This window comes from Neopsephotus bourkii, unplaced genomic scaffold (assembly GCF_033783945.1).
Source record: "Neopsephotus bourkii isolate Nb327-2 ecotype Australia unplaced genomic scaffold, CSIRO-AGI_Nbou_v1 NB_1542, whole genome shotgun sequence".
Lineage (NCBI taxonomy): Eukaryota > Metazoa > Chordata > Aves > Psittaciformes > Psittacidae > Neopsephotus > Neopsephotus bourkii.
In genome coordinates this window covers 2,882,340-2,895,282 of record NW_026902018.1, presented here as the reverse complement: position 1 = coordinate 2,895,282, position 12,943 = coordinate 2,882,340, and the positions used below count along the sequence as shown (strand labels likewise).

The following is a 12,943-nucleotide window of genomic DNA, read 5'->3' as shown; positions in this document are numbered from 1 at the left end:
GCTTCAGAGTGCCCAGTGATGGTGTGGGCAGTGAGAGCAGACAGCGCTCATCCTTTTGCACAGCACAAGAAAAGGACCTAGAGGTGCTGATCAGGTGGCAGGGTTGGAATAGGAGACATTCTTCCCTTTAAACCTGTAATCCAGTTGGAAAACAGCCCGCCACAAGGCATGGGGACCAACTGAGAGCTCAGGAATGCCCAGAAGTTAAAAGGACTGGCTGCTCTCTCCAGCTTGGGACATCCCTCAGCCAATGTCCCTGAGCATGTGCCACCAGGACTGCAGAGACTGGCTACAGAGGCCTCTTATACTGCTGGTACCATCCCTGTTCAGACAGCAACCAGATCCCCTTCTACGACCCCCATCCCAAGGAAACTGGTCTCCCTTCCTCATCCCTAATTGCTTCCAAAACCCACCTCCCCCTGTGCCCCATGGAGCTGCAGCTTTCCCACAGCAGCCACTGCTCTTCCAAAGGGAAGGGACAGGGAACAGGACCCACACAGTGTCTGGAAGGGCTGCACTCAGGACCATCACTGCGCTCAGCTGCACTCAGGACCATCACAGGACCATCAGGGGCTGAGCTCAGTAGTGCCAATTACAAGTGACACATGAAACATTCTCCATGTCCCTTTCCCCTTCTGCTCAGGACCCACTGACTGCTACAACACCCAAACAGAAGCAAGCTTTGGGGCTTCTCAGTCTCTTTGATCCAAACAAGACCATGGAGACTTTTGGCTTGGATATTGAAGAGAACTGATTTTTTCCACCCAAGACATGCAGCTTCGCTGTGCTAACTCCTGCCCTCACCCATGCTCTTAGTATGAGCACCCAGAAACCTCCCCTGTGCCAGCAGAGATCCTGATGGTCGCTGCTCCTGACCCCACCTTGATGCGAGAGCTCCTGTGCCATCACTGCATGCAGCCAGTGCAGAGCAGAGTGCTGCACTCAGTGCTCGAAGGCAACAGGCTCTTCTTCCCTCACAGCCCAAGAGATAAGTAACTGATCATCACGCTGGCTCTGTCTGAGGCTGCTCCCAGGAATTGCTCCTTTCTTTACATGGCAGCTGGATAAGTTGTAATGCAGCTCCCTTGAGTGCCCAGAGCCACCACAGTCACACTATGCTCTATGAGATGGGAACACGAAACTACAGCAAGTGGCCCACAGCCCCTGATAGACTGGGGACCATTGCTCAGCATCATGTGGGTATCACTGCACACCAACATGATACCCACAAGATCCCACCAACTCTTGGTGTGAGAAACCTCAACAAGGCTCCAAAATCCCAAACCCAGGGCTCAAAGCACCACCAGCAATAAGACCACCTGAACCAGCAGCATTTTGCCCAACTGATCTTATAGCAACAACCAAACCCTATGGAAAAAGCCCTGCATCTTTTCACACTTGACCTTCTCTGCAGCAATACATTAGCCCCTGTGTCCAGGCTCTTTGCTGCTCGAGCCATAAGTGGGATGCTGCTGTGTTTATTACAGAAGCAGAGGGCTCGGCTCCATCCCTGGAGGCTCCGTCCCCCACTGCTCTTTAGCTCAGGTTGTGGTGTTTAATGGACTGCTTTACAAAACTCAGTCTGTTGTAAGCCCCTGCAGTGTCTTATAAAAGTCAGCCCCAACAATAAGCCGCAAGCTTGGCTCTGGGGCTTCGCTGCTCTGCTTCACAAACAGGTTATTACTTGTAAAAGCCCCTTGCTGGAAGGAGCAGCACTCTACAAGGGCCAGTCAATGATGCCTTTTGATATGTACAATAAAAAGGCCCCCACACTTGAGTTCTTTCCCAAGGAACAGTTGATATTCGTTGCTCTGGGGTGTCTAGAAAGGAAGAAAATGACTGGCCCATTAACAACTGCCCCTTGGCCTGGGGTTTTTTTCCAGCTTAAAAACAATGTGCTCAGAATTGGCAGCCAAGTCAAGCTTAAACATTTGTTTTGCCTCAGATTATTTGCAACACCCCGTAAACTCGGTGGCTTTTCACTCCCTTGCTAAAGGGATTTCTCTGCATTATTCCATGTGGCTCCAACATATGGAGCCATAAAGCAATCTAGCTTGTAGATGGTGTCATGGAATATCTTGGGGGTAAGGGGGGAAGCCTTGGGAAGGAGGTGTGGGACCCGACTCAGTGCAACCTGGCAGAGACCCGGGCCCGAAGGAAGCTCAGGTTTTTATGAGCCAGGAAATTGCAGGCTCAGCTTAGGCCATGCCAGTTGTCCCCATGTGCTCAGGTTTCACATCGTAACTTGGGTCTCGGTGGAGTTGTGGAGGGAGATACACATGGGGACAGATGGCAGCTGCATGGGAGGGTCACTCCCATCAAGAGGTGGGCATCAAGAGATGGCTCAACAGGATGGCCATCAGTTGGTGTTTGGGGAAAACATCTAAGAGACAGTCAAGGGAGAAAAGGAATTCACCCCATTTCCATTGCCCACCCCACAACTGCCAGGAAGCTGATGCTTTGAGAACAAGCTGCTGAGAATCCCTATTTACCAGGGGCATGAACGAGCCTGGAGCACTTCCCAAGGCCATCGAGAAGCAGAGACAAGCATCCTTCGGCAAGGTACCAGCTCTCCACAAACCTGGTCTACCCAGAACATAAAGGTAGGGAAAAGGGATGTTCTGTAGGGGAAGAGGTGTAGAAGCACACATAGAGGCGGGACCAAAGGCTGGAGAGCAGCATAGTCAAGCAAGAGAAGAAAACCAATGCTCACTAATCTGTAGAGCAATGAGAGTGACCAAGGAGACACCTGAGGAGCACTTCAATCATTTTCCTCTGTATCTCAGTAGAAGATTCCACCTATGCCAGGGTTTTCCAAATACATTTCCTCTGCCTGAAAATTTGACCAAGCTCAGGGATTTCTGGCTGCCCCAATGTCTCTAATGTTAACATGGGCACTGCTTGTGAACCACGACATTGCTGGCAGCAGTGACCCAAACACACTGATGCAAGATACATGAAGCTGAACCATGCTGGGTTTGGGGAGCAAAGCTGGTGTTTCCTGAAGCACAGCATTCACAAGGGATTTGCTGTGTTGCCCACATCCACAAGCTGCTCACCCCATTTCTAAGAAATGGGTGCATTTAGCCTCCTAGTTGAATCAAATACAGAAAGTGAATCAAATCACCCAAATACTGGTGTCTCCCAGGTTCATTTGTCCCTTCAATAATGTTTCAATGCAGTTTAGGGTTGACTTGTACAGGCCAGCGATGCTCCAGAGCAACCATCACTGGCTTAAAGCAGGAGGTGAATTCTCTTCTACCTCTGCTCAGCTGCATGGTCACCAGAAACCTCAGCCCTGCCTCTTCCTCTTGCCCAGGCTGCCCCAGCTCTTCAGCACAGAGCAACCCCATCACATCAGAATAATCCCTTTGGGCATTAGCACAAGGTCTCTCCAGAGCAAAACACACATCCAGGCACAGATTTTGAGCCAAGCACTGGCACAAAGAATCCAGGAGGCTCAGCCAGAAGTTTCCAGCCAAAAACCTTCCTGCACAGTGAGGAGATGACTGGTTCCTCTGCCTGGATTCATTTCTTGTACTGGGGTCTGCCAGTGGGTAACAAAACCTCACTGTCCTTTTGATACAACCCTTATCTACCTGCTCATTGCCTTCAGCTGCCCTGCTAGGTGATGCTCCACTCACAGTGCTGCCAGTGGGTCCGGGGGAGGAGCACCCGACATCCAAGGTCCAAACACACCTTGCCCCATGGCTGTGGGCTCAGAGAGCACACTAAGTACAAACACTACAAGGCAAAGGGGAGCTCAGCTCTCTTCCCTTCACCTCTCCTGGGGCGGGCGAGCAGAAGGCTGGAGTTTGTAAAGCGGCATCCCGCTGTCATCACTGGCATTTGTCAAATGAAGTGACCACTCTCGGGACAGGTACTATTTCAAAAGTGGACATCACTTGCAGAAAGTGCTAATGTACAGGGCTGTCAGGTCCCAGCCTCCGCAGCAAGATGAGCTCTCTGATGTTTGGGGGAGAGATAAGGCGACGGCAGGGGCGGCAGCCTGGGCTATTTCTGCCAGTCACTCAAAGCACACACAGACCTGGTCCCCCAGCAATGTTTGATCAATGGCCTCCTCCTGACGCTGTTGCTGCGACAAGCAAGTCACCCTATGCTGGGAGGTGAGCTCCAGCCTGCTCAGATGGTCAACAGCATCTTCCAAAGCTTTTGCCCTCCATCTGCACCCCATGCGCAGAGCTGGGCCGAGTAGATAAGATTGGAGGAAACAAGCCTTTGGATTCAAAACAGAGTTGAAGCACAGAGAAAACCTTTACACAGTTAAAACTTCATGTGTTTTGAGTCACTCCCCAAGAAACTGCAGTCAAGGACTTATAGAGCTACTACTTATAGTAGCTTCCACTCCTGCTCCTCACTCCAAGTGCTCTCCTCCATCTAAAGCATATGAAAGACTTTCCCCAAACCAATACCCCTCTGGAGGCCAGGAGGGGAGGTACAAGTCTTTATCCTGGTGTCCATCACCTCCAGGGCACAAGGGAGCCAGCAACCAGAGCATGACCCACACCAGGTTCATTTAAGCTTCACCTCTCCTTATTTAACACCACTCCAGCAGAGGTGCATCACCTCTCACTTCTACAGTAAGGCCACCTAAAATCTGTTTATCCATCTCATTTTAGGAGGAAAACAAAATATAAAGAAAACAAATCCAGAACTCAACATAACCAGCCAAGTCCCAGGCTGGAGGCTCTTCATATTTATAGACATTATCCCCCTGATTTATTCTGTTAGCTCCAGAACTGCTCCAGCAGGAACAGGATCTCTTCCCTTTGAAGGACATAGAAGAGATTCTCTCTGATGAAGATACCCAATACAATCACCTCTAGAAGACAGGGAATGACTTAATCCTGTCCCTTGGTCACTGAGGGCTCCCCACCAGACCATTCACCTGCAGCCATTGCATCTTCACAGTGGGACATCCCCTCCAAACACTGCTCCATGAACCCAGCAGCACCCAGGACGGAACATATCTAATCCTAGAATAACACAAACAGGCAAGAAAACATCTTCCCACTGTACATCCCTTCTCCCCAGCTCAGAAACCCCACACACCTTACTGAACATACCTTGCTGCTACCCAAACACCACCAGCATCACAGCAGCTACTCCAATACTAGGGCTTCTATAGGATTTACCATCCCAAGGAGGGAATGTCCTGCCTTTCCTGTAACTAGCAGCAGGTTGTTCAGCTGATTAACCTGATTTTCTTCACTCCTTTACCAGCTGTGTTGGTCAGAGCTCATCCCATTCTCTGTTCAAATCAGAGAGGAGGTTGTCTTAGTTGTGTCTTTGATGGGTGGAGCCATTGATCTGCAGTGCATGGCTGGAAACAAAATGACACTTACAATGTATTTTCCTCATATGATATCATATTTATATATGTTTATATATATTATAGTATTTAGCATCCATAGTATGGCATTTTATACTTAAATAGCATATCACACTTAAATAGCATATCACATTTAAATAGCATAAGCAAATGAAACACAAAGAACCAAAAAGATGCTGTAGGAACACACAAGGCACCTTACTTATTGTACAGCCTTTTGACTGGTTTTCTGTCTGCAAGTGATAATTTTAGGGAAATATAATGGGGAAAAAAAATCCATCTTCAGTCAGAACAGGGGTTTCTATGTAAAAAATTCTACCTGTGGAGAAGGGCTTATTATTTATAATGGAAAAAAATCATTTATTCCTTATTACTATAAGGAGATCATGATGGGAGGACAGAGCTATAGAAATAAAGGGAATTAATACAGCACCCCAGAGAAACGGAGTCCTTCACCAGGGGGCTGAGCCTCGGCTATGGAAGGCTCTGAGCCTCGGCAAGGCAAAGCAAAAGCCAGCTCAAAAGCTGAAGCCTTGCAAATTCCAGTGGGAAGCAAGGCACGCATATTTAAGTGAGGGTGATTAACAGCTGGCACAGCCCACCATGGGAAGTGATGGATTCACCATCTCTGGATGTCTTCAAACAGCAGCTGGATGCTTCCCGGGAGCCCTGTCCTGAAACCCAGCCCAGGGGCTGGATGTAGTGCTCACTGCACTGGGATTGCTACCGTTCACCTTTCAACCCTCCCCAAAAAACCCACTTCTTGCATGTGTATGAGCTTCTGATTGTCCAAAGTATAACTACAAGAGGCAGGTTTTCATCCTTCCTGTGAGTCTTTAGGGCAGGAATGCCTTACACGAAGGGCTGTATTGTGCTCAGTGTGGTGGGTGAATATGATTTCAGGGCTTTAAGACATCATTTGTATATGAATTTTCAAGGGTTACCTACCTTTTGGTGAGGATAAGAGGTCTGGATGTATTTCATTGCCAGCAGGCTCCATGAACATACTGACTGTCCAAAACCTCTTCAAATTCTTCCATGCAAAAGCTTATTTTCATCTGGAATAAACATAGGAAATCACAATAGACGACTCTGAAGAAGGAACTTAATCCATAAGCAGGTTATGGGAGAAACCAGACCTTTGTACCACTTTACAAACAGCTTTAAACACATATCACCAAGGGTAGAGCATGAATCTTTAAGCTAATCTCTGGGAGAAGGACGAGTTCAGTCAGGGACAAGAAGCCCAAGGGCAAAAGTTGCCATTACTGAGCCATCTCCAGAAGATGGAAAATCAGGAATGACCAACCAGAACAGGCACAATGAAATAGAGAAGGGGGAAAACATCTGACCAAGGAGATGAGTTGGATCTGTGGGCATGAATCCAACAGGAACGTCACAAATTTCACAGTGATTTTTATGGAAATCATTAATATTAAACATCATAGAGAAGCAGGAATGGGGCAGTGGAGCTGGAAGGGATGTTTCTGGGAAGGGTGTTACACAGCATCTTGCTTGTGTCTTCTTCCAGCTGGAGCTACAACGCTTTGTAGACTTCATAGTGGTCTACAAAAGGCCTGTGGTAAGGTTTGAATGGATTTTCAGTGTTACTAAGCATGGAGAGGCAAAAAATAAGAGGTTTTCTAAAGACATTATTCAGGCACTGAAACAGAAGTGCCCCAAAGGGCTGCCCTTTGCCATGACTTGCGGCCCTTTCTAGGACCCACATTTCAGAGCTGACCTAAGCATAAACTGCAGGGAAGCAACCTTTTGGTGCTCCTCCTCTCTTTTCTCTTTGCCAAGGGTCAGCCCAGTGGCTCTGCAAGCCCCAAAGAGGAGGAACCCCATCACCTCCCATCACAGCATCCTATTCATCCCCCCAAGCAGGCTGATCCGCCATCCCATCTCGGACCACTTCCACTGTGCTCTGCTCTCTTTCCAAACCCCCCATCTTTTTCATGTTCTGTTGGCAATGCTGCAGGGAAATATCAGAGGCACCCATGTGGCCTCCCCTGGCTCAGAAAGGAGGTACCGGCTGGGGAAGAAACACCCAATTATTTAGCAGCTGTCAAGGTTAAGCTAAATAACCCCGGGATGGGGAAGGTTGGGCTTTGTGTGTATGAGCAGGGGAGGCCAAAAAGCATCTTCCCTGAGGCAGCTGAGGAAAGCACAACCCGTGAAGCAGATCTATTGCACCAGGCTGCCCGGCGGGACGCCGGGTTTCCAGGAATGAAAAGAAGCTGGGGATGTCCTGGCAGACGCCGGGGCAGGGCTATGGGCAGACGAGCTCTGCCCATTCATCAGCACCCGTCAGGCTTCCCGAGCCGGCCGTGGGATAAATCAAACCGCAAGAGGGGAAGGGAGGCAGAGAGGGGGGAAGAGAAGTGTCCGATGGGGAAGGTTTGAGGGGGGAGAAGAGGGACCGAAAAGGCAGCGCGAGGGAGAGGAAAAACCAGATCAAAGGCAGAAATTCATCAGAGATAACGGAATTATTTATTTTTCCTGCTGCTAGCGGGGATTTTTTTTCTCTCTTTTCCCCCCTTTGAGGCCCCCCAGGCCTTCTGGGCTCCTACGTCTCCAGCCAGTCTGTTATTCTCAGGCGTCCCATCACCCCCACCCCAGCCACAAAGCAACATGTTCACTTCATCACGCGGCTCTGCTCTGCACAGCGAGACCTTTTGATCTCCGTCTCTCCAGTGTTTATATGTGACAGTGCAAGAAATGTATTTACAGTATACGGGGCTCTGTTAGACACTGCCTGCCTTCATTTGAACATTAATACTGGGAGCAGGGGAAGGGGAAGGGGGGGAGCAGCTCTCCTTTAATTCACCCATCATTTATTAAAATGTTTATTTGGAAATCCGCAGGCCCATTTATCTGGTTATTACTCAGAGCAGGATCAAATAATAACTCAGGTTCTCTGTGTCACACAAGACAAACCAAATATACTCTGGATGAGGTCTTTCAATGGCCCGCATATCCATCCTCACGCCTGGCGCTTGGCCGGCTGTAGGGCCCTGGGTGGGCTCCCTGGACCTGTAATGCAGCTTTTCATCTCTCAGTTCACAGGCTCAGATCCAGCCTGAGCCTGTTGCTACCGCTGGTGGTGCCCCTCAAAAGCACCCCTGATAGCGGTGGGTGTCTGCATGGTCAAGGGGGACCCGCTGGAGCTTATCCCCAGCTCTGCCTGACTCATACTCTGCTTTTAAAGCTGTCTCCTTCCATCTCCATCACCTCTGGCAGCAGCAGATGGGTGTCCGCGGGAGGACCAAGCCATGGAGAACCACGTCAGCGCAGCCAGTTCACTATCGCACGTCGGTAGCAGCTGGAGAGCTTGGAGTCACCGCAGAGCTCCTGTTCTCAGACCCTCACACCATGGGAACAATCCTCAGTCTGGGGTTTCCTTGGGTGAATCTTATCTTTCTGGAGACGAAGATGGTCCATGGCCACCCAGCCCCAGTGATCCCCCCCTTCCCCATCCACCCCACCATCTCCTTCCACCATTCACTTCCCTGCCTCATACTTTCTGCTTTGTTTTGGGTTGCCCAACACAGCCACGTGATGAAAGAAGAGGTTTTGAGACATGCTAATTTTAAGCTCTCAGCTGCTCTAAGCTGATCCGTAAGGCCTCATCCAGATGGTGTAAGAGCCCCTGGCATGCATTTCTTGGTCTTCAGAGGCTAAGAAAACATTGAAGCCACTTTTAAGTGGAATTTGGTGTTAAATAGGTTTTGACCAAACAGCCTTTGGCAATGAAACAGCAAAGGGAAGATGAATGTGGCCCATTTCACATGTTAATGGTGGGCTGCAGACCCAGCACAGCTGGTCAGGTAGCACTTCTCATAGGGGTCCAGAAGAGAGGCTGGAGGTGCCAACATGCAAAATGCTTTGGGGAGCATTAGTGTTTGAGGAAAGGAACGATTATGCTGTCTGGTGCAAGGCAAAGTAAACTCAGTAGATGAGACTGGACACACATGGGCTCTGTGCATCATGCACCTAACTCCACGCACTTCGCATCCCTCCTATGCTGCTGTGTTACTCTTGAATACAAAGGCTGAAACAACCACCAAATCCCAGTTTCCTCTTCAGTGCTTGACATGGTGATGTGCTTCCCATCAGCAGCTGCTTACAAATTTAATTTAAAAACTGTGTTGTGCTCCAGAGGATGTAAAGGGCATTATCCCAAACCCAGCTTGCTTGGGATCGCCAAGGAAGTGCTGGGATTAGCACCCACCTTCCAACAACACAACTCCAGCATGGCCCCACTGCCACACACAGCATTTCTGGGGACCCCAGTGGTGTTCTATCGTGGTATCTAACAACAAGATCACTCTGCCATGTGCTCCCAGCACCGGCCAATCCCAACAGGACCCTCAGCACATACTGGGTGACCATGCATCTGTGGGACACACAGCATGCACCAGCAACATCACCCCATCTGTAAAGCCAACAGGGCAAAGGCTGCAGAGAGAGTGGGGCTTCCCCCATCCTAGAGTGTGATGTGTTAAAATGAGTGAGGCTGGAAGCTGGCACCATCACATGCAGCATGGCAACGAGCTGGGACGACCCTTGCTAGCATCCTGCAGTTGACCCAGAGACAGCACCGGTGTTCATCAGCTGGTTATAAATGTTCATGTTTAATGCCTGCTTTCTTTACATGTGGATTTAAGATGCACACAATAAGGTGTCATAAAAATATCTGACAACAGAGGAAACACTGAGCTCCTGCATGCATCTTCTTATGACAATATTTGTAGAGTTGTCTTGATTAAAGCCTGGGGTTCTGTAACAGAAGCCACCAGCAGAAGGAACCCCATTACCCCCCAGGGGACATGGTGCTCCATAGCCCTGGTCCACCTTGACCTGGGAATACAGACTGGTTCCCATCCGGGTGGAATGTTGGGCTTCAATTACACTGATAAAAATAGCATTTGGGAGAAAAGAGATTTGGGGTAAAATCATATAAATTGGGGGGAAATCTTGCTTAAAAGAAAAAGCATATTCATATTTTCAGAGGAAAGGTAATTTCTTGTTTTCTGCTCAATAGATCTTTTCTTCTGAAAATGGATTTGGTTTAGCTATTTATATGCACGTGCATGGAGAGAAAAAGCCATTTCAGCTTCAAGCATTTGCTGCATAATGATATATACATTACATGTAAGTGCACTGTTTTGACTAGATAGCAAATGATTTCAGTGCCGTCCCCCTTTCCTGCCTTATGCTTTGTATACAAAAAGTTTGCATTTTGGCTTCACAGCTTCATTTACAATCCCTTTATTCCTCCCAACCTACTCTTTTCCGAGGAGCAACCATTCATTTTGTACTCCTTACTACTGAAATCCTGGAGCACCTTGAATCCTTCCTGTGCACACAGATGTAAAACTCCCCGATAGCCCCGATAGAGAGACCTCACAAAATACAAACTTCGTAATTAAGTGCTTGGAAAAGGCTTGGTTTATTTTTAATATATTTTAATTATTATTTTACCTTCCCTTTTAGTCTCAACTCTGCAGGAACGGGTGAGTCACAGCTTTGAAATCTGCACTGGATGCCAGCTGAAAACAGAGGCTTTACACGATCAAATTGACAGATGAGTCAAAGGCAGCCCTGCTACGCGCAGACCCATCCATATTCCTAGTTAAAAGAAATATTGCATTTTTAAGGGTAAAGAAACATATTTAAGAGATAAAGGAAAAGAAAAGTTTGCTGGTCATCAATTATCGTAATAAAAGGGGGTGGGGGGGGGAGAAATTCACTTTAAAGACATGTTAAAGCCCCCTAATCTTCAAAGAGATAAAGGAGAGCGGCTGCCCTTGAGTGAACCATGTCGCCAGGAGGCAGCTGTGGTCCTGGCGCTCCAAAGGGGTTGGTCCAGCCACAAAATAAGCCTAGGATAAACTTGAACTGAGTGTGGTTGGGTGATAGGGAAGGAGGGAAAAGAGGATCCAGTGGTGGCTGATAGCTTGCAGGACTGTTGGGAGAGCCCTGTACATGGGGTGGCACAAGGCACATGAAGGAAGCCCAGTTGTGTTCTTCTCTCCAAGCCCTTCTTCCCCTGCCAGGCAAGCATGTGCTGTTTGAGCTCAAAACAACTTAGAAGACAAAAAGACTTGAGTGCCAACGGCTGTGGACCTACAGGAACAGACCTCATCCACAGCCTTCTGAAGTCAAGGGTCTCCAGCTGAGTTCAGATTAAGCTCTTGGGTCAATTTCATTGTCTGTGAACAACAAAGGATGGATGAGAGGTGAACTGGGATGGTACATACCTTATGCTTCTGACCCCAGAATGGGCATACAAAGATCATTTTGGTCAGGAGAGAACTAACACATGTTTAGATCTTGTGGTTGCCGTTGTGAAAGTCCAAGCCTGGACTCTTTGCATGGGGTTACTTATAGAAGGTGCAGCACAGTGGAAACCTGTACACAGATTTCCTCCCTTTATAAATTCCGTAGCTTGAATTCACACAGGGGATGCTTCAGAATCTCTAAGCAGCCCTCCACAAAGCCCTCAGCCTGCCTGTCCAAGCAGTGTGGGATGCTCCATCTACAAATGTGATTTCATAGCTTGCCTTTTGTGCTACTCTAATTTCCCCATGACAAAACCATGCACTTTCTTTTCAACCTGAGCCAGCAAAGTTCAAAACTCCAGGAATACCAACACAATGAATGGTGACAAAGCCAGGTGGGCTGGGTTCTTCTACTGGAAAGGTAATGTGCATTACAGCCCTTGGAAAGAAGTCCATCTACTGTTGAACCAAAAATGAGACCATGAGCACTGCCAAGTCTGGACTACTGGTAAAACTGTGGAAGCAGAGAGATGTCCATCTGCTTAGTGTTTGCTGGCTGGAGTAGAAGGATTGCAACAGAAGGGTCTTAAACCTTGGTGGAAGGAGTGTACCACTCAAAGCCAAGCAGCAAGAGACACCAGAGGAGGGGGGAAAGGGACCACCAGGAGATGAAAACCTGGGTTCAGCAAAGGCAGGTGATGCCAGCTATTTGGAGAGCCCAGTTGAGTGGTGGCATGGAAGGGGCTCAGCACGTCAAAGTGCTTGCTCCTCCCAGTACCCTCAAAGGGGCTGCCTGGACACAGTGTTCAAGAAGATGGGAATTTGCTGCGGCATGCCTGGATTATGGATAATGCACTGTAACTGCATTACTGGGTTATTAATACTAACACAGACGTGCTCCCCACCCATCCATCAAGCTGGACTGTGTCCACCTCATCAGGTTTTCCAGAGTATCTTCCCTCAGTCAGAGCAAAACTGGACTAACTCCACCACGAGCCATCCAGGTCCACATTAAGGCTTAGGGAAAACCACAAAGTTCACTCCAGTTTCTGCAGCTCTGGCAGATTCAGGGCATGCAGCCCATATTGTATAGATGAGCTCAACTAAGGATATTTGAGCAAAGCTGGAAAGAAACCTGCCAAGGACAGATGATGGGTGACCCACCCCAAGGTGTGGAGGAATCCCAAAGCATCCAAACGAGGTATAAGCAAGTTAGAGCATGGAAAGAACTGGATACTTGCAGGTTTGGCTGACTCACTTTCCTCCTTGAGTGCACGATGTGGAGACCAACCCCAAGGAGCAG

At 48.5% G+C, this 12,943-nt stretch overlaps 1 long non-coding RNA gene across 1 annotated transcript; it reads right to left on the bottom strand.

The window, feature by feature from the left end:
* Positions 1–6,301: 6,301 nt before the first annotated feature.
* Positions 6,302–11,564, bottom strand: LOC133221524 (uncharacterized). Its single transcript, XR_009728020.1, has 3 exons — positions 11,490–11,564; positions 10,841–10,987; positions 6,302–6,411 (listed from the first exon to the last, which is right to left on the bottom strand). It is a non-coding gene; the product is annotated as an uncharacterized LOC133221524 (long non-coding RNA).
* Between the last annotated feature and the right edge of the window lie 1,379 nt (positions 11,565–12,943).